Raw genomic sequence first — 27,440 nt, forward strand, 5'->3', positions numbered from 1 at the left:
GCGTCTCGGCTCTGTAGGCCCCACAGCCCCCCCCCCCAATAACGGACACCGTGGCAGGAGGCGGAGCGAGCCGGAGACGCGTCGTTTCAGGGCTGAGGGAGCGGAGCGGAGCAGCGGGGCCTCGGACTCGGAAACGGCCCGAGCTCGCCGGGCTTTCTGTCAGGGAGGGAAGCTGCCTCAACAGGGGCAGGCGGCGTCCGCTCCGCGCTGCTTTCTGCCTCAGAAGCCCTGAAGGCCCGTTGGTTGGTAGTTTGGGTGTGTCGCCTGAGGTAACTTTAGGCCTCCTTGTGCGCCTCTTTAGGCCCCAGATGAATTGAATCACGAATGGTAAAAAAAATAATCCCCCAGAGCGCTACAAAAACAAAAAAAGGGGTTTGGGCACACTGCCGCTTGGTTCGTCAAATCGCTGCTCCTGGGCAGTGGGGGATTTACCTATAAGCTAAACAAGCTATAGCTTAGGGCCCCACTCTTTTGGGGGGGGGCAAAAATTTTAAGGGGGGAAAAAAACTAACGATGCACATTTCCAAAATATAAGATAAAAAAACAAATAAAATAAACTTATATGCAGCAACTGTTTTGTGTTGTGTAGGCTCCTATGATGTAATGGGCCCCGCCTGCTAGCCTGCTCCCTAAAATATCCCTGGTTTGCTCATTTCTGTATATAGGGTGCCTACATGGACTGGTTGCAGGGCAACATGTGCAAATGGCTTTGGATACCTATGAGGTCCATAAATTACCATATAGCACATATTAAACACAAAACAGCAACAGTTTGTTGTTGACAAAGGACAGCTGGACATATAAAGGGCCCCTTTACCTTCAGTAGCTTTGGGCCTCATCAAACCTAAATCCAGCTCTGCTCCTGGGGCATGCTGCCCCCCACACACACCATAAATAAAAATCAATAAAAAGGCATAGCAAACAGCTTCTGCTCTGCCCCACCCCCTAACAAAAGGCATGCAGCCTCTAACACAAATCCTGGCTGCGCCCATGTCCTGTGGGGTTGTAAAAAGTCTGGTCCCTCCAAACTATTCCGCCTCTAAAAGCAGGATTAGGGTCTCCAGTTGTTGGGTTTTTTGGACTACAACTCCCATCATCCCTAGCTAGCAGGATCAGGGGTCGGGGAGGTTTGGGAGTTTTAGTCCCCAAACAACAGCTAGCCGCGTCCAAACCACTGAGCCTCGGGGGCTTGCCGATCAGAAGGTCGGCAGTTCGAATCCCCGTGACGGGGTGAGCTCCCGTTGCTCTGTCCTGGCTTCTGCCAACCTAGCAGTTTGAAAGCACACCAGTGCAAGTAGTTAAATAGGTACCACTGCAGCGGGAAAGTAAATGGGATTTCCGTGCGCTCTGGCTTCCGTGACGGTGTCCCCTTGCGCCAGAAGTGGTTCAGTCATGCTGGCCACATGACCTGGAAAGCTGTCTGTGGACAAACGCAAGCCTGAAAAGTGAGATGAGTGGTGCAACCCCTTAGTCACCTTTTTATTTTAAAATATAATATGGTAGAATCTGTTTTAAATTTACTTTGGCAGTGTGTAAGCACTGATAGTTAAAGTATCTTTGGAATAAGATTAATCTATAAGTCATATAAAAGGGGGGGCTGTAAAGATGGCAAAACCCATTTGATGTCACTAACTCTACACATGGAGGGGATTTATTGCAAGATTACGTTTATGTTATGAAGAGGCAATGTTGCCAGAAATTTTAGATCATCACAATCAAATTGGTGCATGGGGGTAAAGGAGTTTATGGTAAGTAAGCTCTTTGAAGGCAAAGGCAAAAGCAAGCTTTAAATATGTTGTAATGGACAAATTGACCAAGTTTCACGTAGTCATCCTTTTTAAAAGGTTCAAATGATGGATTCAAAAGTGGGACGTACAACAAAATTTTATTGTTCCAGTTTAGCATTCCAGCTAGATATGCCCTATTTCAGAATGCTCCATTTCATTCCCCTTCTACCACTATGTAGCCACACCAGTACTCTATATTGTGACCACTGATCAGGCTCACTCTTCATTGGGCTGCTTCGTTTCCAAAAGGAGTCAGTTTTTATACACCTGGTTGTTTCAAACTGCACAGTATTAATATCTGCAATATGTTGCACACAGAAGTCTTCGCACTAACTGGTCAACTTCACTGGATAGAACTCAAAAAGTATATCAGGTAGTAAATTTCTCAAAATCACTGGTTAGTAGAATAACCACAAAATAAATGTGCCACAAATACCTGTACTTCCCATTGCCCTGAATCTGAGCACGAAAACCTGGCTCCCTGCTCTAAAGATTACATATGTTTGACACACCATTCAAATAACCTTTAATGTCCAAACACTGTGGTTTGTCTATATTTACTGTACGGCATTCCTTCCAACATTGTAAATGTTTACTCTTTATGCACTGTTACAAGCCATGTTTTATACTACTGTTACTTGTTCCTGTGTTGCTTTAAAATGAAGCACTAAAATACAGTAAGAAACACGATATTTACAACTGGCTTACATCTTCTGTGCAATGAAGAACTTAGAAGGTACAGTAGATGATATAGCTTCCCTTTTGCTTTACTCTTTCACATAGATATAAAGCTACATTTAATACAGCTTGAAGCAAATGAACCTTCAGTTTCAGTGCATAAACAACGTACTTTGTAATTATGTGCATTAGCTTCATTACGATTGCTAGAGAGGAAGGGATTTGTAGGCTGCAACTACTTGAGTTCTAGCATGCTTTACTAGATACCTTGATGAAAAATAGTTCCAGAGAATGGAAGACAAAATATCTTTAAAAGCATGCTAGACTTCATGTGGTTGTAATTCTCAAGTCTCTTCCTCTCAGTCAAGGAATTATATCAAAATATAGCAATGAATTATAACAAATTAAAGGTTTTGCAGACATGTTTTAATGTTAGGAAATCATACCTACATTATCAAATCTGCTTAGATGAATTAATGTCAATGTTCTGTTATGTCTTAGATGTCTTCTTTCCCCTTCAAAACTTATAGCTTTGGGGATTCAAACACAGGTTTTAAAACGTCTATCTGATGATGATTTACTCCAAAGTCCATTTTTGCATATGTCTGAATACGTCCCTGGTTTCTAGCAGCAACAATAGCAGCCTGGAAGCAGTGCAGATGTTTCTTTGATTGTATCTAGGGACATGTCAATGGTATTCTTAGAAGCAGAAAGATTTTGGCTTGGCAAGACAACTGGTGGCATTTTTCTCCTCATTAAAACATCAGCTTGATAAAGTCCATATTCCACTGTGTTCCAAAATGTTCAAGCTTTTTTAAACATTAGCATTCTAATCATTACATCGGACCCATTACATGCACAGGCTTCTAGCAAATTAGCTTTTTAGAGAGCTCTTCTTTTAAGGTCTTTCCTTCCATCAAGTTGACAAGTGAGAAAAAAGTCATTCTTAAGATTGCCAGTCCTGGATGCTTGTCGAGACAAGGAGGTTATAGTGAACAGTTAAATAAACTCGCCAATAACTCCCTTCCCCCAGGCCCAAGTCTTGTCTCACTCTGAGTTGGAAGAAAATTCAGTGCCTTCTAAGTCTTAGCAATGTTCTTTGTCAACATCCACTAACTTCAGACAGCATGAGCTGCCCAATGACAGTTTTATATGTGTCTCTTGGTAGGAGAGCTTAGTACTATTGTAAATCCCGTCTATATTCACAACTGTTGTGAGAAGAGAGAGCCATAAAATAAGACTGAAGCAAGAGATGAAGTGCAAACTACTTCATTTCATACTTTTCATCCGATCTGAATCTGTAGATTCAGGCTGGTAAACCTTTTTTAATTCAAAGTTCTAATTGGCAGTTATTTTATAAACATCCTGGCAATGTGTTTATGTCTTAAGCAACCAGTGTTCCCAGGGAAGGTAAACATTGTCATTTTCTTCAAAAGTGTTGTCTTTTAATAACATGAGGAATAAATTATACTGTCATTAATTAGGAAATGAGACTCAAAACAATGGTGAGAACCCAACAGGGGGGGGTGCTTCACCTTTGCCAGCTCCTTATAAGACCATTTCATTGAAAAATATTTGCAGTAGTGCTGCTGATGGATGTGGCCCATTGTGGATTGCACACCATTATAGCATTTTGTGTTTTCAAAACTGCTGTGGCCATGGAGTGGGGATATAGGGGGCTAGGCTATTCCTTGATGTACTTTTATTTATTTCAGCCATTTAAAAACAACAATTAGGTTTCTGGACCTTGTACAGTGGTACCTCGGGTTAATAACTAAATTCATTCTGGAGGTCTGTTCTTAACCTGAAGCACCACTTTAGCTAATGGGGCCTCCTGCTGCTGCTGCGCCACCACTGCACTATTTCTGTTCTCATCCTGAAGCAAAGTTCTTAACCCGAGGTACTATTTCTGGGTTAGCGGAGTCTGTAACCTGAAGCGTATGTAACCCGAGGTACCACTGTACTTGAAAGGAGAGTTTTACCAGCACTATTCTACACAATTGTTCAGTAAGAAGAAGTAAACCTGGTTTCCAGTTTTTTGTACAAGGTACCTTGCATAAATGAAACCTGCTTAACGCTCCTCCCCCCAGGACATCCCATTTACCCTAAAACCTAAGCATCATATACTTACTGTTAAATCACCTTGAGATGTTTCATAACGAGCAATTCATACATGAAAAGAAGAAAACAAACAAATTGATTTTGTATCTTTGTTGGTAAGTTAGCTTCAATTAGCAGGTTGCTTGGCACAGCCAATGGATTGGGTTGCATGTAGGCAGGAGTTCACAGTTCACACCTTTTTGGAGCTAGAAGATGATGTAATCGTGTTACAAAAAAGGATGTCCAGCTTTTTCCTGATGGGCATGAAGATCCCTCAACAGAAGGCTCAGATTGTGACCTGTGAAGTAGTGTGAATCACATGGCTTGCAAACTTGGAAGTAATGGATGACACAACGGTGGTGTCTGATGGCATCATGGTGCCCACCGGGGTCACCCTGGAGACTCATAGAATAATAGAACTTTAGAGTTGCAAGGGATCCCAAGGGTCATCTGGTCCAACCCCCTGCAATGCAGGGATCTCAGCTAAAGCATCCATGACAGATGGCCATCCAACTTCTGCTTATAAACTTCTAAGGAAGGAGAGTCAACAACCTCCCAAGGGAGACCAGAAAGTTTTTTCTTGATGCTTAGTCAGAATCTCCTTTCTTGTAATTTGAAGACATTGGTTCAAGTCCCACCCTCCAGAGGAGACAAAAACAAGCTTTTTCCCTCTTCCATGTGAGATATTTGAAGATAGATATCTCCTCTTTTCCAGGCTAACCATACCCAGCTCTTTCAACCATTCCTCAGAAGGTTTGGTTCCCAGACCCTTGATCATCTTGGTCACCCTCCTCTGCACATGTTGCAGCTTGTCAATATCCTTCTGAAATTCTGTTGGCCAGATATGGACACAGTACTCAAGCTGTGGTCTGACCAAGGCAGAATAGAGTAGTACTGTTATTTCCCTTGATCTGGACACTACACTTCTGTTGACTCAAGGCATAGACAATAGTAAGCCAGATGGAGCAATGACCTGAATTGGTCTAAGGCAGAATCCTGTGTTTCTTCCCCTCAGTGGGCCCAGTTTTCCCTGCCGCTCCACCCAAAGAGAGGATGATGCATAAAGAAAATGGCTGCCTGTGCTCTCGCTCTGGATAACATGAGATTGAACTTTACATTCCCCTGGAATAATGACCATTTTGCCCATTTCTCCTTTCCCCTGTACTCCATGAAAAGATGGGTGGGCAGGCCTTCCAAAACAGTGTAGGATCTGCAGCAAAGTCAGCTTCTGCTCTTCTTCTAGCCTCTGCTGTATCTCAGTTCCTTCTGCAAATGGAAGGAGTCAAATGGAAGGAGAAAATCAACTCATTTTCTCTTACATGGTTTGCACAACAACAATGCCTTTTAGTCCAAGCTAAAAGAATGTGAACAGTGACCTTCAACTTGAAGAAGAATTCAGTAAGGAAAACTGCTTAAATGTAGGTCTTAATGACTAGTAAGAAATTAGGACTTTGCAAAACCAGTGAAATAAGTAAGATGGGACAGTTTCATAAGCTGAGCTACATTCAACATATTCCTCATAGTGAGGGATACTTGAGACCTATGGACCTACATTGCCTGAGGAAATAGAGCACATGTTTCATAGCCAGTTACGGAACATACACTTTGTATGCCAATGGTTGGCAGATTTCACCTCTAGTATCTTAAAACGATTTTGGAGAGCAGACTGGGGGAAACCCTTGACCTGGGACCTTGGAGCACTGCCAGCTAGAGTAGGCAATATGGCTATAGTACCCTCAGTAAAAGGCAGTTTCGTTGTTTGCAATTGTGGAAATGTAAACGAAATTGAACTATCTCTGTTAGGCTCCAGTATTTCAGTCTTAATCATCTAGTTGAAACACTAACTTTTGTATCACTTTAAAATTTTGCTTCATGAAAGAATAATTAGTACCTCAATAAAGAAGTAATATCCTTTAGGGCACATATGTTTCTAACCAGGGAACTGACCATGGTACTGTATGCACAGTCAGTTTCTCTGATGTGACAACAGAAGTGAGGAAAGAGCCCCTGATTATCCAGGAACTCTTTTCATCTACTTATGTCCTAGATTCAGTGGCGGAGCTTCAAGCTCTGGCGGGGGTGTGTGGAGAGCAGGTGAGGGCGTGACTGGTGCATGTCCTGTGGGTGTGGCATGCTGCCCACAGGGCCGTGGCGCGCATCCTGGGGGCGTGGTGCAATACCTGCAGGGGCGTGGTGCACAGCGCTGGGGGGGGGCGGCCACGATGGCACCAACCAGGATTGTGCCGCCAGGGACGGTGCACTCCCCCCACACCCCTGTTCCTCTGCCAGTGTCTAGATTTGGTCAGATGGACCTTAGAACTGAAAGAAGAGTTCTTTCAAAATAAACAATCTTGTAAACTTATTCTAAGGGATCCAGAAGTTGTAATCATTGTATAAATCTTTCCACAGGAAAGAAAATGTAACCACTTTGTTTAATAATAATAACAGCAGCAGCAACAACTCAAAGAAGAAATGCATATTTAAATAAATAAATCCCCAGGCTTCTGGTTTGAAAAATTATTAGCTGGAAATAGAAAGTTGTAACCTGACACTGTATGTTTGATAGCAACCACTTGAAAGAAATCTAATTGAATATTTATATTAATTGAATATATTATATCATCAAACTAAAGCCTCATTGAGAAACAAATGAATGGGAAAATAAAGTAGTATTATAGGACCAAGCCACTTACATGAGTAATCCCCCTTGAAGCCAATGGGGTTGTTATGAGTAATGTCTGTAAAATGAGCTCAATTTCAGTCAATCTCCTTTGCTATTTTGTGATATCGATAGATAGATATTGGTAAACATGTTTAACTAGTTACATGTATTGTTCTCTCCTGTATTGGTCCCTACAGCCACAGCAGGTGCTGTAACTTTCCAACAGTTTGACTTCAACCCCAAATCCAAATCCAACCCAAACTCCTCCGTTATCTCCCAAGATAGACGGATGCCAACAAAAATGTTTTGTTCTTTTACAAGCCAGTCCTAAACCTGGAAGATATGATTTTCATATTGGATGACAGTAGGGTATTACAGTCTGGTGTAAACTCTCTAGACATTTGATGTTCTGCTATACTTACTCCAGGATGTCAAAGGAGATATTTATGCAGATGTTTTTTGTTCACTTGGCCTTGTACACCTGGCTTCTGCAAAGCCTATGAGCTCCATAAACTAGTAAGTTTCAGCCATAAGTATCTTCTGTTAGCTTTGAGGTGATTCAGAAGAAGGAACAGGTAGGGCTCACGGAAAAGAAGACATATTAAACAATGAGTCTTAACTAGGTTTCCCAACTGTCAGAAATCCCTTTGACATGGACATGAAACATATTGGGATGTAAATCTCAGAGGTTGTGGAAGCTGTTCTAGTTCTCATGCAAAATCTTGGCAATAGAACAGAAAACTTGGAGATACTGTGTATTTGGCTTCTAAAATGAAATATAGAAACCCAAGAGATTAAAATGGGAAATTCATCTGCTGAAACAAAGAGAAGGGGAGCCAAAGTCAATGGCATGAAGTGCAGATAGATACCAAGAGCCCCTCAGCTGATGTCTTCTGGCACCAAGGGAAACATTTCTCATTGGTATTAGTGAATCTGGGGGCATGATGGGAGATGGAGGACAGATTTTAAAAAAACAACAACCAAAATCACTACATTTCATAGGGGGCAAAGTAAACATTTGCGGTGCAGCATTGGCAGCAAAGAAAGAGTCACGTAAAATATTTCTTCTGAGTTGAGGGTTCAACCATATAATCACAGTGAAAATGAACATCTAGAATCAGTTGTTCTCAGATTTAGGGCATAGTCAAAGGAAATTGATTCATTTCTGGACTAGATTAACTTTCTACAGTATAAAATGGAGAAAAACCTGAATAGCCCAAATATGTGCCTGTTCACTAAGGAGTGAAAAACTAAGTTTTAACTCCTGTTTCTCATCTCTGAATGCCATACTGTATATCACTATTTTACTGTTTCACACATAGGGAGGTTATATGAGACTGAACGGGTTGGATAGTGTATGGTTCTGAGAGAGAAAGGTTGTGGAGTTGATAATCTCGTCTCCATTCAAACATACACCTACCATTCTTTGCTTTCCTTCCAACTCACACTAGCCTGCAATTATTCTGGGTACTCTGGAATTCTGCTGCGGTCCTGGATTGGGCCTGTTATGAAGCAACCTGTTAGCTGAATGCAAAGCTTCTTTTGAACATGACCTCAGCTGGTGAAAGGATAGTGATCAGTCCCCATTATGCAAACATAGGTTGGACTTTTCACTACTAATCAAAGTTCACCCATTACTCCACTTATTGGCAGTTACTCCTGTATTCTAATCTTGATATATGGAGAACATTAAATAAGGCTATACACCATAAGTTAAATGCGCTTTGAGGGCTTCTTGACTTCGTGTACATTTAGAGGTTTGAGACATATAAATGTGTGCAGGCACGTTTGAAACAAGCCAGATCTGCTTACTTTTCCAACTTAATTGCAGAACGGGCAGACTGCCCTGCTCTCCTGCAACTTTTTAATGTAGGGAAACTGTCAGACCTGGCTCTTCCTCTTTCAGCAGAAATGTGTGAGCTGCTCCCATCCACTTTTAGGACAAAATTAAGATTACTGGTGCATTAAAAAAATAATCTGGTACACAATGATATTATAAACATCTGCAATTTTAAAAATGTGGGCACATCATGAGATGCTTCTTTTAGGACACCCTTGAAAAACCAAAGATGCTCTTCTGTCCATGAAAGGGTTTCTTCTGACCATGCAGAAGAGCGCTGGGTGGAAAAGTGACCCTGAATCCAAATAAATTGTTCCATTTGCACAATGCCCTGCGTAACATGTTGCACAAGCCTTTTCTGAAGACCTTTTTATGACTCACTGGAGTTTATATGTTGCAGCCTGTATCATTTCACAGGCCCATTTCACAGCCTTCCTATTCTTCTTACACTCCCTGCAAAAAAAAGAAGGAAAATATGCTACTGTCATGGATTCTTTAGGTGAGATTCCTCCATTACAGAGGGTTGGACTAAATGACCCTTGGGAGTCGCTTCCAATTTTACGATTGTATGATTCTATGATTGCTCAGCCCAGATAAGTAATTGGTTCAAATAATAATAATAATAATAATAATAATAATAATAATAATACACTAGTTTTCTTCAATAGGACAAAATGAGCTTAAAGCTCTACTGGTGTCTAAATTTGCTTGTTTTGTTTTTCTCTCCTAATCCCTTTCTCCTTCTGTGTCATGTCTTTTAGATTGTTAGCCTGCGGGTAGGGACTGTCTACTTTGAAAGCCACTCCAGGACTCTTTGTCAGAGGTGGAAAAAATGCTTTTAAGTAAATAAATTGTTTGTGAGTATACTTGAAGTTAGGCATGAAATGTTGCATTTACACCCACAGGTATGTGAAATATTTGGAGAGCGAAGTGAACAAAATGTAAAGATACAATAAATCAGATGTTACAGGATTGCTTTTAGAACCCAAATGTTTTAAGATTGATAATCCTGTTTAGCTCTCCAAATCCCATTGGTTCATTTACCATGCTATTAATAGAGCAAGTGATTGCCATCATTAATATCTCCCACTTATTTTATCCATCAATATCCAGACCCATTTAAAGTTTATAGCCCCAGGAGCAGAAATTAAAAGCATAGGTTCAGAAAAATATATAAGGTTCAGATATATATATATATATATATATATATATATATATATATATATGCAGGTTTTGGTGTCTTCGGGTGTCTTCCCGTGTAAGAGTCGGGGTGTCTGTGCGACGTTTCGACGAGGTCTCACTCGTCATCTTCAGGCTGGTGCTTTCGGCTTCTTGTTACTGGAACAGAGCAGAATCTGGATTCTGCTCTGTTCCAGTAACAAGATTCTGCTCTGTTCCAGTAACAAGAAGCCGAAAGCACCAGCCTGAAGATGACGAGTGAGACCTCGTCGAAACGTCGCACAGACACCCCGACTCTTACACGGGAAGACACCCGAAGACACCAAAACCTGCATTCCTGTACCCGTGAAAATCTACGAAAGCAAATATATATATATATATATATATATCAGAAAAAATATAGGAAGGAACACCTGTTGAGAGGACGAATCAATCAATATAAGTTTATTGTTCTAGCCAAAGGCCATGACAGACCTTCAGCAACAGTACCAGTAAAACAATACAGATCATATAACAAATATGTCTAAAACTGTGTACGGATGAAAAGCATGGACAAAAAATACGTTGAAATATGGTGTTGAATAATAATGTGCAAAATGGGTTGGCAAGAAAGGTAACAATAAAATAACTGCATAGGATTTGAAAGGGATGAGGGCCAAGGCAAAGTGGGAAGAAGAATTATCAAGTCATATAAGGAATATTGTAAGAAGTGGTTAATTCAATATATAATTGAAGAGAAATGAGAAAAAAATAAACCAGCAAGAACTACATAAAGCAAAATGAATAAGACAAAATGGCATGCAAAAGATAAAGAGAAGGGTGTAGAGTTGTTGGCAACCACCAAGCTGTGGATTTTTAAATTCATATATTTTATAGTAGATATCCAGGCAGCTAAACAAAGTACAAATAGGTGCATATATTAAAACAAGAAGCAAAATCACATTGTCGCCTTTCTGAAGCCTGTAAAAATGAACTATTAATTTCAGTGGAGTCAAGACTATACTTCATACTGATTCTCACAGCCATGTTGAACTAAAAGTAATTCAGTTTCTTCCCCAATGATTTTGTCTGACTCTTTCCCAAATCCAGGGATTCATCCCGCTGAAAAGTGACATTTTGAGATACATAAAAATGGTCATATTTGGAGGTCTTCAATTTCAGTTGTGCTGATATCATATTGAGCTTTAACATACCTGCGTTCTGCTTTTAGATTTCACAGATGTGCAAAACTAATTGACCCAGTCTGGCACACCCATTCAATATATGCCCAAATATTGCCCCCAAATTCTCCCTTCCACTTAGGGAACCTCCACTGAATAAAACTATATGTGCAATAAGAAAAGAGATATTTTGGATTCTCCTTGTTAAGCAGCCAACAGTGCAGTCCTGCACATCTTTACTCAGAAGTGAGTGTCACAGTATTCATTGGGGCTTACTCTGTAGTAAATGTGTTTAGAAGTTCTTCAACCTTGTTTTCAAGTTCTTTACTGCCAGGTCATCTCATGCTGAAGTTCTGAAGGAGTCCATCTCTCTTCCCATGAATTCTTTCTCTTGGTGTATTCCATTCACCTTCACTACAACTTGTTCCTTTACCTGTGTCTTGGGCATCTATTTTGCATTAGGGTTAGGGTTAGGTCTTTATTATCTTCTCACAACTGCATGTTACTGTGTGTTTCATTGTACATGAGTTTCCATTCCTTTCCACAGAGGCAGCAAATCTGTCTGCAGATGGATCAGATGCCTAAGTTGAAATAAATGTGAAGAACCATTTTATGGCCTGGGGGAAGTTATGCATACACCAGAGTTCTTGCACCAGTAGGAAATGTGCAAAAATCCAGGTCTGTCTCATACATTGCAATCCTATACATAAATGGAGAAGTAAGTTCAGTGGGACATTCTCCAGCAAGTGTGTTTAGGATTGCAGCCATCAAAAGCTAATTTCCTTATTTGCATTCTTCCTAGATGATTTTGGATTGACCCTGAAAAGAGAGTGCATTTTTTTTGGGGGGGGAATCATTGTGCTACAGACATTGAAAAGGTAAGAGATTTAGATTTTCTCTTCCCCCAACCCTAAACTTTTGGAATTAGTTTGTACTGTGTGTGTTTTTTAAAGAGCTGCCAAAATGCTGATTCATTCCACTTTGTAGATTAGATTATTTTAAATGTCTTATAGAGTCAAGCCCTCTTTATGTCTTCCTCAATTTGCCACAATATTTTGAAATTGTCCGGGACATTCCCATAAGTGATCTGAGTTTCATCAAGCTGAAAATGAAGTCACCAAAGCAAAGCCATTTCAGTGTTCTTTGGGGTTTTAGGTTTTGCCTTTCTTTTCCTTTTTTTAATCAAATCACAGTTCCAGCCAGGTTGTTTCATTCTTTCCCATACATACCACAAAGGATACACAAAGTTAATCAAGTGTGGCCAGATGAAAAGCTGCTTATGTTGTGTGTAGGAACTGACATCAAGCATTATTTCAGTGACATCATGAGAGATTTTTAGAATTGGCAATTAAATGGGGGGAAAGTGGTTCTAAATAATTCTGGAAAAATGACATGTGATGTCGTTCTTTTTTTTTTAAAAAAAAAGTTGGTGTTTCTAGGTCAAATTTGCCAGATCTGAAATTACACAGGCAATTTCATTGCACCCCCTTTTCACCGCAGCTAATCCCAAACTTGAAATTTGAAAGCTAAACTCTGCCTTCATTAGGCACTGAGCAAAATCCAAAGAAAGCTAAATCAGATTAAGGGTGCTTCTAAGTGGGAAACTGCTTAGGTAGGTATACTGACTTAGCAAACCTGATACATGCAAGTCATCCATGCAGATTTCTTTCTGCGCCATTGCTTGTGCCAAAGGCAGACCAAAGAATTAGCAGCAGGACTGCACCAGTGTCACTGCACTGCATGGGAAAAATTGTGTGCAAAGTCCAGTGTGATAACTGGTAGGGTAGCATTTTTCCTTGTACTTTCAAAGAGGTAATAAAACATGGAGCTGGTGGTCCTGAATTTATCTGCATTTTAAATGCCCATGAAGCCAATGGCTTCAATCCTAAATTGCTCCCTTTCATGTAAGGAGAGCACCTATTCCACAAACACCCACTCCATCTGCATCTCCTGCCCCGCAACATAACCCAAGCATTTGGAGGGAAGAGGGAGCTGGTGAGTGTGGTGCAGAAAGCTGTATCCTGAAAAAATGAACCCAGTAATAGTCATGGGAAAAGTTAAGATCAAAGCCACTTAATTTCCTCATTCAAACTTACCTTTACCTGTATTGTATCCACCCTCTATAAAATGTAATAAATGTTTAGTAACATCAACTTAGTTTCAAAATGCGTTCTTTGTGCTCATACTTGGAGGATACATCCTGTTTGTTCTTCCTCATGTTCATGAAAATGTTTGCAGATCTTCCCTTGGGCCAATTGAAGTTTGAAATGATTTGCTAGGGAGACCACTTTGTAGACAGACACTCTCAAGTAGAATATATATCGTCATTTTGTGATATAATCAAGTGAATGTTGACAATGACTTTTAGGCGACTGATCCTGATCACTGGCAAATCTCTGACTTTTCAGAGAGTTACATTTGTTTGGGATTGTCAGCATGTGAATGTTATATACCAAAAATTGGACATTCGCTGCAGTTTGTGTGTGTGTTGTCTATCTGTGTATGCACACACACATATTCAGAACTCTCTAGTATATGTACAGATATTCACACAACATTTACATGGAACTGTGAACATTTGCATGTGAATAATCAAATTTGGACATTCACTGTATGTATGTGTGTGTGTGTGCGCGCACACACACACACACACACATCTGTAGCTGCCAACTGATGCAAGAATGGGTTATATTTACATGACTCCATTAGTTTAACTATAAACAGCTGCTTTAATTCATACCATATTCTCTTCAATTCAGAATTACATTAGTTTTAAGGAGATTAAATGGTCGCAATCCAGAGAATCAGCTCTTCACAGACAAACAGGTGTCTGCCAATGAGTTCATGAGATATAAGAAGGGAAATCTGCAGTGCTTCAGACACCCAATAATGTTTGTGGTGTTCAAGTTGTGCCTCTTTATAAGTACAGTACATATTGTCCAAATATTTTCTCCTTTTAGGCTACAAAATCATTTATTCTGGAGCAGTACCAGTCCACTAATAACCCAGTCCTTGTGACACCACTTCAGAAGTACTTAGGTATATTATTAATAAGTTTATGATAGATGCACAACTTCCCAAAGATGACATTATGCTGGCATTATCTGCATCAAGGCAGATAAATTTAACTGCAGTGCCATATTTTCCAGTCTGAATTTAATGTGACTGCCCTTTAAAATGTTATTGAGCTAATTGACATGATTCTGTGGTTTTAGAAAAAGAAGAAGAAGAAGCAAAGCAGATGTGTATTATTAATCCTAATCTAAAACATTGGTTTTTGAATGTTTTCTTACTTGTAAGCACCAAAATATCTCGGAACATATAATAAAAAAACAAGAAAACAGAAATCTGAGATGGGAAAACGGAGTTGCTGGAAACGGACCTTTTAGCAGAGCGATTTTCCTATACATTAACCACATTTTAGTGATAGATAATGTTAAACAGGCACAAAATTGTGGAGTAAAAGTACAAAACAATGGATTTTAATAGACCCCCTCCCACAAGCAAACTGATAGGTGAGTTAATTTAAAATCCTGCTGCTCATAGAATTTCTATAGTGGTTCTGGCTGCATTTCTCTGACTAATGACTATCTGGAAAGGCTGTCTATGGGGCTTCCCAGATTATCAGGGTTAGTTTAGTAAGGGCATGATCTACACATGTCCCTGATGCACGGGCCACTTCCTGACTATTTAGTTCTCACAAGTGAGCCCTGGCAAGGCCCAGACATACCTGAACTCCAGGCGAATGCTCTCTTTCTACAAAAGTGGCTATAACTAGTAGAAAAAAACCATGATAGCCTCTGACTGGATACTGGGAATCTGAATAGAGAAATGCTTCACAGGCTGCTTCTATATTGTAACCTACTGGCACAGCCTTCACCAATCTGGTGCCCTCTGTATGTTTTGGATTACAGCTGCCATCAGCTGATAGGGTGTATAGTTGAAAGTAGCTGGAGGGCATCATTGGTGAAGGCTGCACTAACATGCAATCTTTCAGCAATCATTTCGTTAAAGTGGTCCACTCCAGCATGGTTACTCTCACAAACAGCAGGATATTTGTGGGATATTAAACTAATAATTCATGTTTTGCCAGACAGGTGCATGAAGGGGCTGAGGCTGACATAGCTTTCCTGGTGGTGCCTCCAAAAGTGGGAGACTGCTTTGACCCCCTGTGCAGCAGGAGGAGGAGGAGCTGGCCACTGAAGCTGTCCCACACCCGGCTCCGCATTTGGCCTCTTCCTCCTCCCCCTGGTCTTTTGGGACATGGGAGGCCCAGCCCCTCAAAAAATATTGGGGGGGGACACCAAAAGGGCTCAGCCCCCAGGAGTTGGCAGCCCTGCTTGAGGCACAGGTAGTCGCAGTGGCTAGTAGTCCCTTTTACCAGCTTCAGTTGGTAAGACAACTACAGCTATTCCTGGACCAAAAGAGCTCAGCCACTATATTTTTGATGTGGATAACCTCAAGATTGGATTACTACAAAGTGCTCTGTTTATGGCTTCCTTTGGGGTTAACCTGGAAGGTGCAACTGGTGCAGAATGCAGTAGTGAGATTGTTGACTGAGGTATCCCATCACACCATATAACCCCCGTGCTGAAGGAACTGAACTGGCTACCAATGGCACAGTTCAAGGCCCTGCTTTTAGCATTTGAAGCCTTAAGTGACTTGGAACCAGGATATCTAAGGGACCACCTTGTACACTATATCCCTTCCCGGCAACTGCTCTTCTCAGATTGAGCATGGATGAGAGTACCATATGCCCCAGAGGTGCACTTAGCCTGCACTAGAAACCAGACTTTTAGTGTTGCAGCTCCAGTTATCTGCAATAAATCACCAGCTGAAATCGGACAGGTGCCTAGCGCAATGATGTTCAGGTGCCTACTGAAGACATTTTTGTTTAGGAAGGCTTTCATGGAAATGACTCAGTCATTTATGGAAGATCAATTTTATATCTGATGAAATGGTTTTGCTGTTTTTAGAGTCTGCATGGATGGTTTTATTGTTTTAGAGTTTGCTGAATTGATGTTCTTGTTCTTCGAAGCACTTGTGTTTCAGTATTTGATTCTCCTTTTTTCTTTTTCTTTTTTACTGTGTCCACTGCTTCACACAAGCAAATGTGTGCAGGATTGGGGGCAGCAACTGCTTTGACAGCAGAACATCACAATCTGTGGCTTTACCAAGCAAAGATAAACCTGTATTTGGCAACGGTGCATAGCTGACAGCCCTTATTTCAGTATAGTATTGAAGTATCAGGATTGCCATGAGAGTACAGAAATGGGAAGAGGTGACAAGCCTATAAGGTAAAAGGTAAAGGACCCCTGGACAGCTAACTCCAGTCAAAGGTGACTATGGGGTGCAGTGCTCATCTTACTTTTCAGTCTGAGGAAGCTGGCATTTGTCCACAGACAGCTTTCCAGGTCATGTTCCCAGCATTACTAAACCATTTCCGGTGCAACAGGACACCGTGATGGACGTCAGGGTGCACAGAAATGCCAAATACCTTCCGCCACAGTGGTACCTAGGTATCTACTTGCACTGGTGTGCTTTCGAACTACTAGGTTGTCAAAAGCTGGGGCAGAGCAACAGAAGCTCACCCCATCTCATGGATTCGAACCGGCAACCTTCCGATTGGCAAGCCCAAGAGGCTCAGTGGTTTAGACCACAGTGCCACCTGCATCCCTGGAAACCTATACTCAGAACTAAGTCCCACCATGTCCAATAGTGGGATTAACCCCCAGTGAACATGTGAACGTGTGACAAAGGCTGTGTACACATTAGTGGCTTAAAACTGATCATTCTTTTTCTCAACTTGGATTGAAACTGGTTTGGGGAAAACACATCAAAACTATGTAGACATGCCTGCTTACTCTACATCCAGTACATTCCCATTGCTGGTTTTGGAAGCAATATACACTCAATCCATCTATCCTGTTTTTGCTTGGGAAATATTGTGTTTTGATATGGTTTTCCCCAATCCAGCCTCAATCCAAATTGAGAAAAATAATATCCTAGCTGGGTTTTAAGCCATTAATGTGTACACAGCCACTGCATTTCATGAGAACCCGCAGGTTAGATACAGGATAGATAGGGATTATAGCTAACATTGTGTGTACACCTCTTCCCAAACCAGTGGTGGGAGTGCACTGAATGCAAATTAAATGAGAATGTGTGCACAGCCAAAGTCCCAGGGGCTTAACACCGAAGTAAACATGCATAGAATTGTTCTGTGCAAGTCTTTTGGCCTTCTCCCCCCATGCAAGTCAGTTATGTCAGTGAAACACTTCACACCTGATATATCGTCGTAACCTTTTTAAAAAATGGATTGCCACTGGAGAGCTGCATAACGAGATGTGTGTCTCTGAATTTGGAGACACACCATTTCCCAAAGAATTAAGGTGGTCCAATAGAGCCTACACTGCTCACAGTGCACACACTCTGATTTCTTTTGCCATGCCATAAGCTCTGGTTGAACAGTTGGCTTTTCTTTCAAGTGCTGCAAGAACGTGGAAAACCTGTTTGATCAGGGATGGTTATGGGACAGAAAGAGAAATGGGTGCATGTATATGCTACAAGCAACACTGAACATCAGAAGAGGCTGCTAGATCAGGCTAATGGCCCATCGAGTTCAGCATCCTGTTCTCACAGTGGCCAACTCATCCCTCTATCTCACACCATCTCTCACCAGCCTCAATCGCCTTACATAAGATGTTACTGAAATTAAGCAAGCGAACTCAATGAGAACTAAGCAGTAGATTAGATTCTCAGTGCAATTAGTTCTGGCCAAGTTCCCTTTAACTCCAGAGCCTGCAATTAACTTGCTCATTTCCTGAGCCCCTGCTCATTCTCATTGTCTCTTTGCCAACTGAAGTGCAACTAAGAGAACAAGAGAGAGGCCTTTTCAGTTGTGGCATCTTTGCAAGGATTATGCCCTTAAGATGGGCATATCTGATCCCCTCTTTGCTCACTTTTAAGACTGCTTTATCTGTTGTCATCTTTTATACAATGTGCTTTTTACTGCTATTTGTTTCATGCGTTGTATTGTTTGTTGGGCTTTTTTATATCCTAGATTTTGATTATGTCTCAGAATGATGGTGTATAAATGTTGGAATCAAATGAATAATTATTCAAATATAGTTTTCACTGAATTTAGAGCCCTGGTTCACACATCCATTTTTGTCTCTTGGTGACTACAAATGTGTAACAGCCATCATAGATGATTCAAACCAAAAGGAGGGGTTTTGTATTGCCTATCAGACTTCAACTCAATACTTTGCAGTGGAAGCAGTTCATACATTCAGGTTTGTCTCACTGAGTAGTGAGCTACCAAGTGATGAACATGCATTATGTGAATAAGCCCTTATAAGAGTCCTGATTCTTTGAACTACATGTTTAGGAACATCATGCTGGCCATTATTTATAAATTCAACTACTGTCCCTCATGGTTTCCACAGAAACTGAGCCAGACGACCAAATTCAGCACATTTGCATCAGGCCAGTAAAGCTAGAGAATGGTGAAATACTTTTTTCCCCTTCTGTGAATCAAAATAAAACAAAATGTGTTATCAGAGCGTGGTTGCTATTCCTCTTTTGTGGGCAATTATACTATGGGGAAAAGCTGTAGAAAAAAAGTAATGATGATTCTGTCATTTCTCTAGGCCATTTTGTTTCAGCTAAGGAGCCATTTCCCTCCTATTAAATTGCTATTTTAGGGAATTACACTAGTCCCCCGGCATGACTTAAGTCTCTATTAAAATGATTTCACGGTGCTTGTGTTTAACTGTCTGATACGTGCTTTTCAAGTCTACAGTTCTCTTGTGATTCCCAGTTAACGACAAAAAGAGAGGAAAATATATGCTTCATTAACCTATTAAGAAGGCAGGGTTTTTATTTTATTTTTTATTGTATTCATGAATACTGGGCAGGATCAGCAATATGTTGCTTTGGCAGTCGTTGGACAAGATCAAAACCAGGCATCAATATATGTGCTGTTAGTCAAGAGAGAACTATAATAAAGTGCATCGTGCAGGAAAAAGGAGAGACAATTACACAGCAATTGGCTCTTGGAGTGACAGTGGGGGCGTGCAGTGCTAACTGAAGAAAGATATTAGATCAGTCTTTGCCAGCCTAGATGCTGTGGACAACCATTCCAAGACTGATGAGCGCTATGGTCAAAAAAATCTGGAGGGCATTAGGTTGGCGAAGGCAAAGGTTGCCGGTTCCCAATCCCATACTAGCATTTTTTCCCATTTGCTTCCAGGTACCCACCTGTTCCGCCCTAAAATAATCCGGTTGTAAACCCTAGGTATGGGCATAAGGAATAATTTTGGGTATGGGGAAAAATTGAAATGATAGACGGGCAGAAGTGTGTTTAAGAAAAAGTGCAAGGTTCTCTGTTCTTCCTTTTCAGGTGTTGTACTGCGGTTAATGCCTAATGTGTCATGTTTAATGACATCACCAGAGCCCACCCATGACATTGCTGGGGCCTGCTCCTAGGTCTTAGGTTTGCACCTTGAAACATAAGGATCTGGGATGTTCCTGACCAGGAGGGCTGTGAATCGCAGTACAGCCAGGTCAAGCAGGTGAGGGCCCCTTCCAAGCCACTAGGGCACAAGTTACCCCTTCTTGTCAGTTAGATTTTCTAGTAATCCAGATAGGTCTGGACAGAGGGAAGGAATGAATCTATTTTTTCCAGATAAAGCACTGAATATTCCTCCCACAAAGTTCTGTTACTTTTCCTTCCTGACATCAGCTTCCTCTGATACCTCTCCTTTCCAGACCAGCAAGTGGTTTCAGAAGGGGGAAAATACAATTATGAATGTGGAACAATATATAAAAGATTAGTTCCATTATTTTATCATTGAAGGAGATGCCCTAGTTACAGCAGTCATCAATTTCCTGTTAAAACCAGCCATTTCTGAATTAGAACAATATTTGATGCACTGTCACAGAATCAAGAACTATAACATGACAGAATCCAGTCTCCACAAAGAATATTAATAGATAAACACCCCCAAAATTGCTCTTCTCGTTTGGACTCAGTCAACCTTATTTTTTAAAAGTAACCTTTTCCAAATTCTTCAAGATGTACTTAACAGAGGGACACCAGATACCTCCTGCTGCTGTCAGTAAAATTCCTTTTGCATGGCTTTTTGAATATTCTCTGGCCTTCATTTTGAAGGTGTTGCTCTCTGAGCATGTACAGATGCTCTCCCTCTCTGGTGCTTAAAGAGATGCTAGCAATCCTTTTGACATGCACACACAGAATATCCGGGACAGGGTTAAAATGTTTGCCGGACATTATACTGTGCCAGAACCGTCCATGGTATTCCTGGATATTTTGTAGCCCAGAATCTCTCCAGAGAGAAATGTTGCATTCGTGTTACTTGCCCTGTCTAATTTAAGTGCAATATTTTGAAATGCAATCCCCTGAGGGAAGCCTGGAACAGACTCTTTCTCCCTTTTTTGCTACTGTTGGGGTTGTTTTCACATGAAGATTTGTGAGGAGATTCTGGAAGACAGACTCCGTGAGAAAATTCAGACAAGGAGAACTGATTATTAGGGAAAGAAGAAGAGCCACCGAAAGAGATTGCAACAGCAGTAGCCTTCTGCCCTTGCAGAGCATTCATCCTGCAACAGCTCCACAGTCAGAGAGTGACAGAGGCCCAAATGTGCATTCCTGTCCCACACTGTGTCACAGCAGACAGCTAATTGGTCACTTGCAACCCACCCCCACAAAAAAAACCTATTTGATTCTTTCCACTTCTAATTTTGTTGCATTTAAAAACTTTTCTTAAATGCCACATTTATCTGAAATGCTCCTCTTGCTTTTTCCTTTCCTTCCCCTTTCCTAGTTAAATAAATTCCTCGTTGTTTTCCCACTTTATCAATACTGACCTTCCTTTCAGGAAACATGGAGGCTGATTGGTTGGAGGCACCACACACCATTTGGGAGACAATATTACCCCCTGTCTCCTAAGATCTCTCAGGTTTCTATAAGTGTTCAGCTTCCTGACACTCAATTGCCCACACCCAGCTATGAAACGGAAGCAGCTAAGCAAATGGCAATCAGAAGAAACATGCCTCTTCTGTCTACACAGGTCATACTGTGTGATGTGCAGGGCATATCAGCCACCCCAGTAGATGATAACCACATGTTATTTATTATGTAACTAATAGAACATGGTGATTTTTACCAAAAGATACAAGGTTTGCCATTATGTTTAATTTGCACAGCACTTAAAGCTTGCTTTTGCTCTCACTCTCAGAGATGACTTTCAGTGCATCCCTGTTTATGCCAATAAATCTTCTTTAAATGATAGTTTGAAGTGAGTAACTTTACTTTGGGGGAAAGAATACTGGAGAAAGCTGGAATGATATACTGAAAGTCAGTGCTTCAAATCCGAAATAATTTTGATTGCCAAAAACTCATTGGATAAAGTTCCTGTGTCTTTAAAAAAACAAAAACCCTCAAATATATTGTTTTAAGCATTGCAGGGGTTATCAGATTAGATGGCTTAACATTTACTGTATATTAATTGTATTCATCACTTAGATTTAAGATGATAGTTTTCCTTGTTGGGATCCATGAGTCAGATTATTAAATTTATCGTAATGATAAACACTGATATTTGAATCTGGTAAGTGGTGGCCAAGGGACTTGGTAATAAGATACATGACCTTTCACCCCTTGGGTCACTGGATCACATCCGTATTAGGTCAATAGTGGCAGAAAGTCATTACTTGACTGGCATCTGTTTGGTGGCCTTTGTGGAATCAGTTGACAGATTCAGACCAGTACCAAGTGAACAGGTGCTCTTCACACAGAGGCTGTACAAGGCATCCTGCAACTCTTTGCAAAACTTCAGAGTCCTTGCTTTGCTAATCCCTTGTTACAAGGAGTAACACAATTATGCTGAGAAGATACACAACACAATCATTTCATGATTGTTTGTATGAGATTGGATTGCCTCTTCATTACTATAAAGCAGCTAAACTACTGTTGCCTGGTTCTCACAAACAGTATTGTACTTGATAAGCCTGTTACTTGGCTATAACACTTAGTGAGAATTACACTAAAACATGAGAAAGATAAATCCTGTGGTCTTGTGATCTTTCCTTTTGGTTTGAGTTGGGATGAGGAACCCTGGAGTTAGTTGCACACCCAAAAGATCTTATTTGGCTTCCAAATGTGAATTCTGCAAAATCTGATATCTCTGCAGATTTCTTAAGAAATGTTGCGTGCTCTCTAATGTTTAATTCCAAGGACTATGCATCAGTCATGTAAAGAGTTGGGCAGCTGTACCTCTATTAGCAGACAATCTAGGCGGAGTCCATTATCTGGTCACGCATCATTAGAAAGGATATGGAAGAAAAATGAAAGACTGCTTCCAAAACTTCCAAAACAAATACCTGATATTAAAAAGACAAGCTCCATGAGGCTAGCTTGTGCCATTATTGTAAGGAACCATATTCAAATATGTGAAAATAAATCCTACTGCATGCTTTCTCCTCCCAATTCAGTTGTTGCTATGTACCTGACCTAGAGACGGAATGCTGGATCCATAAATGTGTCTGGAAATGCATTTTCCAGATCATTTAACACACTTCTCAGCTAGCAAACAGTAACCAGATTTTCATTAGAGCAGAATGATTAAAGTGTGCTTTAAAAGAGGCAAGTTTACCTCTCCTTGCAAGGTGCCTTGCATGGTACTTTGAAGTCTCGACAATCACGTGATTGCATCACCTGGTGTAATTGTGACATCAGGTGATCAACAGGTGGGTGGCTCTGCCCACCTGTCAAATCTGGCCCAGCAGTGGTGAACTTTGGGCTTTCAAATTTCAGTGATGCCCTGTACAATGCCAAAAATTGGTGCCCTCTCACCTCTCACCTTACATTTTAAATCATTGTGGCACCCCTGCAATACTGTCTTGGCTTGGCACCTAGTATGGGCAAACCGGTCATGCTCCCCTAAATCCACCTCTGGGCCCTGGGGTATAGGCGAGAGAAGAAGCTAGCCTACCAGCCAGATCCAGTTCCCCACCCTTCTCCAAGCTAATGGAGCTGATAGAATCATACAGTTGGAAGGGACCCTGAGGATCATCTAGTCCAGGGGTCTGCAACCCGCGGCTCCGGAGCCGCATGTGGCTCTTTTACACCTTTGCCGCGGCTCCGGGGCGGATACTAACGAGGGGAGGAGGCGCATTGTGCGCCCCGACACTCCCCACTGTGGCGGGCGCTGTACTGACTGTGACGTCGCATGGGGGCGGTGCGTGCGTTAGTCATGCACCGTCCCGACGTCACCTTCCTGCCCGCCAGCCCGCTACATTGTAAGGGGCATGTACACTGGTCACTGCATTGAAAGGGGGCATGTACGCTGGTCACTGTTTTGAAGGGGAGTGAAGAACACACACACAAAAAAAGGTAACTTGTTAATTTAACGTTTATTTCTATGAGGAGGAGTAATTCTGAGGGGTCAAACAAATAAATAATAAAAAGTGACAAAAAAGTTATTTTTATAATGACGAGTTTTGCGGCTCCCAGTTGTTTTTTCTTCGGAAACGGGTCCAAGTGGCTCTTTTTGTCTTAAAGGTTGCAGACCCCTGATCTAGTCCAAGCCTCTGCATTGCAGGAATATGCATTGCAGGAATATGGGGATCAAATCTGCAACCTAATCTGTGCTAGCGATCATGAGGACAGCACCAAGTATTACCAGTATGTACTGTGACCGTGCATATATCCCCTGAACTGCTGTATTCTAGCACAATCCTAAACATGTTTACTCAGAAATAAGTACCAATGTTTTCAAAGAACTTGCTTCCTAGTAAAAATGTACAGCATCACAGACTAGCAGTGCAGTCCTCTACATGTCTACTCAGAAACAAGTCCCACTGAGTTCAGTGGGATTTACTTTCAGGTGTGTACAGAATCCTTTGTTCATTTATTTGTAGACTTCATTAGGTAAAAAGGTAAAGGTAAAGGACCCTTGATGGTTAAGTCCAGTCAGAAGAGACTATAGGGTTTGGCGCTCATCTCGCCTTTCAGCCCAAGGGAGCTGGCGTTTGTCCGCAGACAGCTTTATCATGGCTAAACTGCTTCTGGCACAACGGGACACTGTGACAAGTACCAGAGCACATGGAAATGCTGTTTATCTTCCTGTCACAGTAGTACCTATTTATCTACTTGCACTGGTATGCTTTCAAACTGCTAGGTTGGCAGACCTTGTTAACCTTATGAGGAAAGGACTTGTTAAAAGTTGCTTTTTCACGTAGCATTAAATGGGCTTTTTAACACAAATGTAAAACACTCTGCTTAGAGACAGTCAAACACCATTTAGAGCTTATTGTAAGTAATTGGTATGTAAATTATCCAAATAAATAAATAATATAGATTTGGCAGAATTCATAGATAGGTTTTAAAAGTCTTCATTCCACATAATAATACAGATCATGTCATGAGAAAATCTTATAAGAACTTAGCATAATGTCTGGAAAAATTAATTGTAATGTTGCTTTTAAAGGGTTTTTTTCCTGCTCTTTGAGCCATATGTGTATTTGAAAAGTGTTAAATATCCAAGGTAACCAAATCAAACCTCATTATTAAGTATAATATACAACTTATTCAGAACAAGGTATTCAAACTGTATTTTCTCATTTGTTCCAAGCCAATGTTGTCGTGATTGTTGATGCTTAGCTGATGATACTGTCAACTGCGATAGGAGCAGTCCATGCAAAATACTCTCTGGGTAAGAAGTCTTATGTAGAACAATTTCTGTGTTCTGTAAAGCATCTAAATTGATGCCTGATATGTAGTTGTTGTAGCAGCAAAAGAAAAAGAAAAACCAGCAGTTGTAACACAGTAATGAAAGCAGTAGTAAAGCAGTGATAAGTTGTCCTTAACTTCTGGTCATGACAAACACTTTGGAATCAGAGATGCCATCTATCTAAAATTCACATGCCCCACTCCCCAGCCTCTCATGCTCCACTCGTGTGTGTTTTGCGCCCCTTCCACCGCAGTGCCCAGTGTGACCCCACTGGTCACACTACCCTAAAACAGTCTCTGTTGTTGGTATTACCAGCCTGCTGCTACCACATAGGAATTTTTTTTTCAGTTACCTTGTGCCCTTAAGTCTGTAAAGACAACCCGGCTGTTGCTATGATTGTTGTTAACCCTGAGAATAACAAACTGAATTTGTCCAAGCCTCACTGCATAAGCAGCCATGTATTTGAAAGCAGACAAGTTGGTGGGACAGCGCCCCTGTAGCCTTAAAGGACTAGCCTCCACTGTGTTGTGGCTCATAGATAATCAAGATGGTGAGGGCCAGGCTCACGCTGCTTGCTCATCCCTTGATGACAACATCAAGTGATAACTGGACTGTCACAGATATAGCACCATTGATGGAAGTTTCATATGAGGTGACATCAACACCTCAAATGCAGTGCTGTTTAACACTGCCACGTTCAGCTGTCAATCATCACGTGTCCAATAATCAAGCAATGCATATTTATATGCATGTGTGAACCAGTCAGGGTTAGAAACTGAGATATGAAAGCTAGGAGCTAAATGGCACCTTAAACCGAGGTTATGGGTAGAACAACAGAATGTCTAGGTGCTTTTTTTATAACAAGAATACCAAGCTGAAAATGAATGAACTGCAGCTAAAATGTTATGTTCATTTTTCACATGGTCAAGTCCTTCCCCTGCCCACCCCCCTAGTATTCTTAAGAGGGTCTCTTCTCCAGTCTTGAGAGAGTAGCTGGAAGTGGGGAGGCAGAAAAAGGTCCTCCTTTCCTTCTACTCTGCAATTTTAATCTGAAATCTTAGGCGCAGTACTGTGCCCAGAGCTCAGAAACTTATCACGCTGCTGAAATTCCCTGTTGCAAAATGCGCCTAGAGTAGTGGGAGTTTTGAACACTGGAACCAGTCTACAGGTTGACCTTTGAATTAGATTCCACAAAGGAATGGAACAGATTGGCACTCTGGTTTGGACCAAGGAGGACACTCCCATAATCCTAATTTACAATACAAGATACACCCTTATAAGGTTTCCATTCCTTTTTAAAAGAGTGAGAACGGAACAGAAAGGGAAAAAGTGTTCCTGTATCTGAATAGTTGTGTCAAATAGGAGATTTTTGGAGTGTGCAGTTGGATGAACATGTAGCAGCAGAATTTCCCTCTTTTCCTTAACTCCATTTTTGGGTTACCCTCCTTTTCTCTGTGTAATCTTTTCCTGTTGCAGAATTGTGCACTATTTCATTGATGGTGGTGACCCCACTGTTACCAGATGACTTATATGCCTGGATAGCTTGGCTGACTACAGCGTGAGGCTGATAATGCCAAGGTTGCAGGTTCGATCCTGTATGGGATCCCCAGTATGGGACAGCTACATATTCCTGCATTGCAGGGGGTTGGACTAGATCATCAAGATCCCTTCCATTCTGTGATCAGGACGTGCCACATTAGTGGGTCCTCCTAAACCAGCAGCTGAAGACAAGGGAAGATCGATCTCTCCGTGGCCATTTAAAGTACGGTGCCTGCGAGGGAATGAGGCAGGAGATCCTAGACGTGCGGCGGGAGAGGGAGCGGGGCTGGCTTTGAACCTGGATCGACGGTCACGTCTGTATGGGGTGCGGAGAATGACCTGGCATCGGTTGCGCTCCATATCTTGGGAGTGCAAGAAGAGTTTCTCTCCCCTAACAGCCGCCTCCTCGCCCCTTCCATCGAAGAAAACTACCTCTCGGAAACGCTGCGCAGGGGCGCGCGGAGTGGGACGTGAATCGCTTCTGAATAAATGTCTCTATTAATGAATTATTAGCTCGGCTCTCCTGACCTTAAAAGTGGGATGAAGAGGCGCCCAGGGCAAGAAAGGAAAGCTGCTGGAGCCTTTATCGGTCTCCTGTCAGAGGCGCCCGACCATTTGTCTTCCCCCTCAGATCGCGAGAATTAATTAATATGAAAGGAAACTTTTTTAATTGTGTGTCAAACGAAATCAGATAGGGTCTCCGCCCCTCCCAGATTCAATATATATTCTTTAGGGTCT

General features: G+C 41.4%; 1 long non-coding RNA gene across 2 annotated transcripts; it reads left to right on the top strand.

Annotated features, from left to right (window-relative positions):
* Window positions 1–2: 2 nt before the first annotated feature.
* LOC309514493 lies at window positions 3–27,014 on the top strand. Of its 2 annotated transcripts, XR_014211994.1 has the most exons (6): window positions 3–269; window positions 9,829–9,890; window positions 12,209–12,284; window positions 19,811–19,982; window positions 25,065–25,145; window positions 26,640–27,014. It is a non-coding gene; the product is annotated as an uncharacterized lncRNA (long non-coding RNA). The 2 variants fall into 2 exon arrangements; XR_014211995.1 differs by lacking the exons at window positions 25,065–25,145; window positions 26,640–27,014 and adding an exon at window positions 20,897–21,286 and having other exon boundaries at window positions 7–255.
* The last annotated feature ends 426 nt before the right edge of the window (window positions 27,015–27,440 follow it).

The sequence above is a fragment of the Podarcis vaucheri genome, assembly GCF_965113315.1.
Source record: "Podarcis vaucheri genome assembly, chromosome: 11".
NCBI classification, from domain to species: domain Eukaryota; kingdom Metazoa; phylum Chordata; class Lepidosauria; order Squamata; family Lacertidae; genus Podarcis; species Podarcis vaucheri.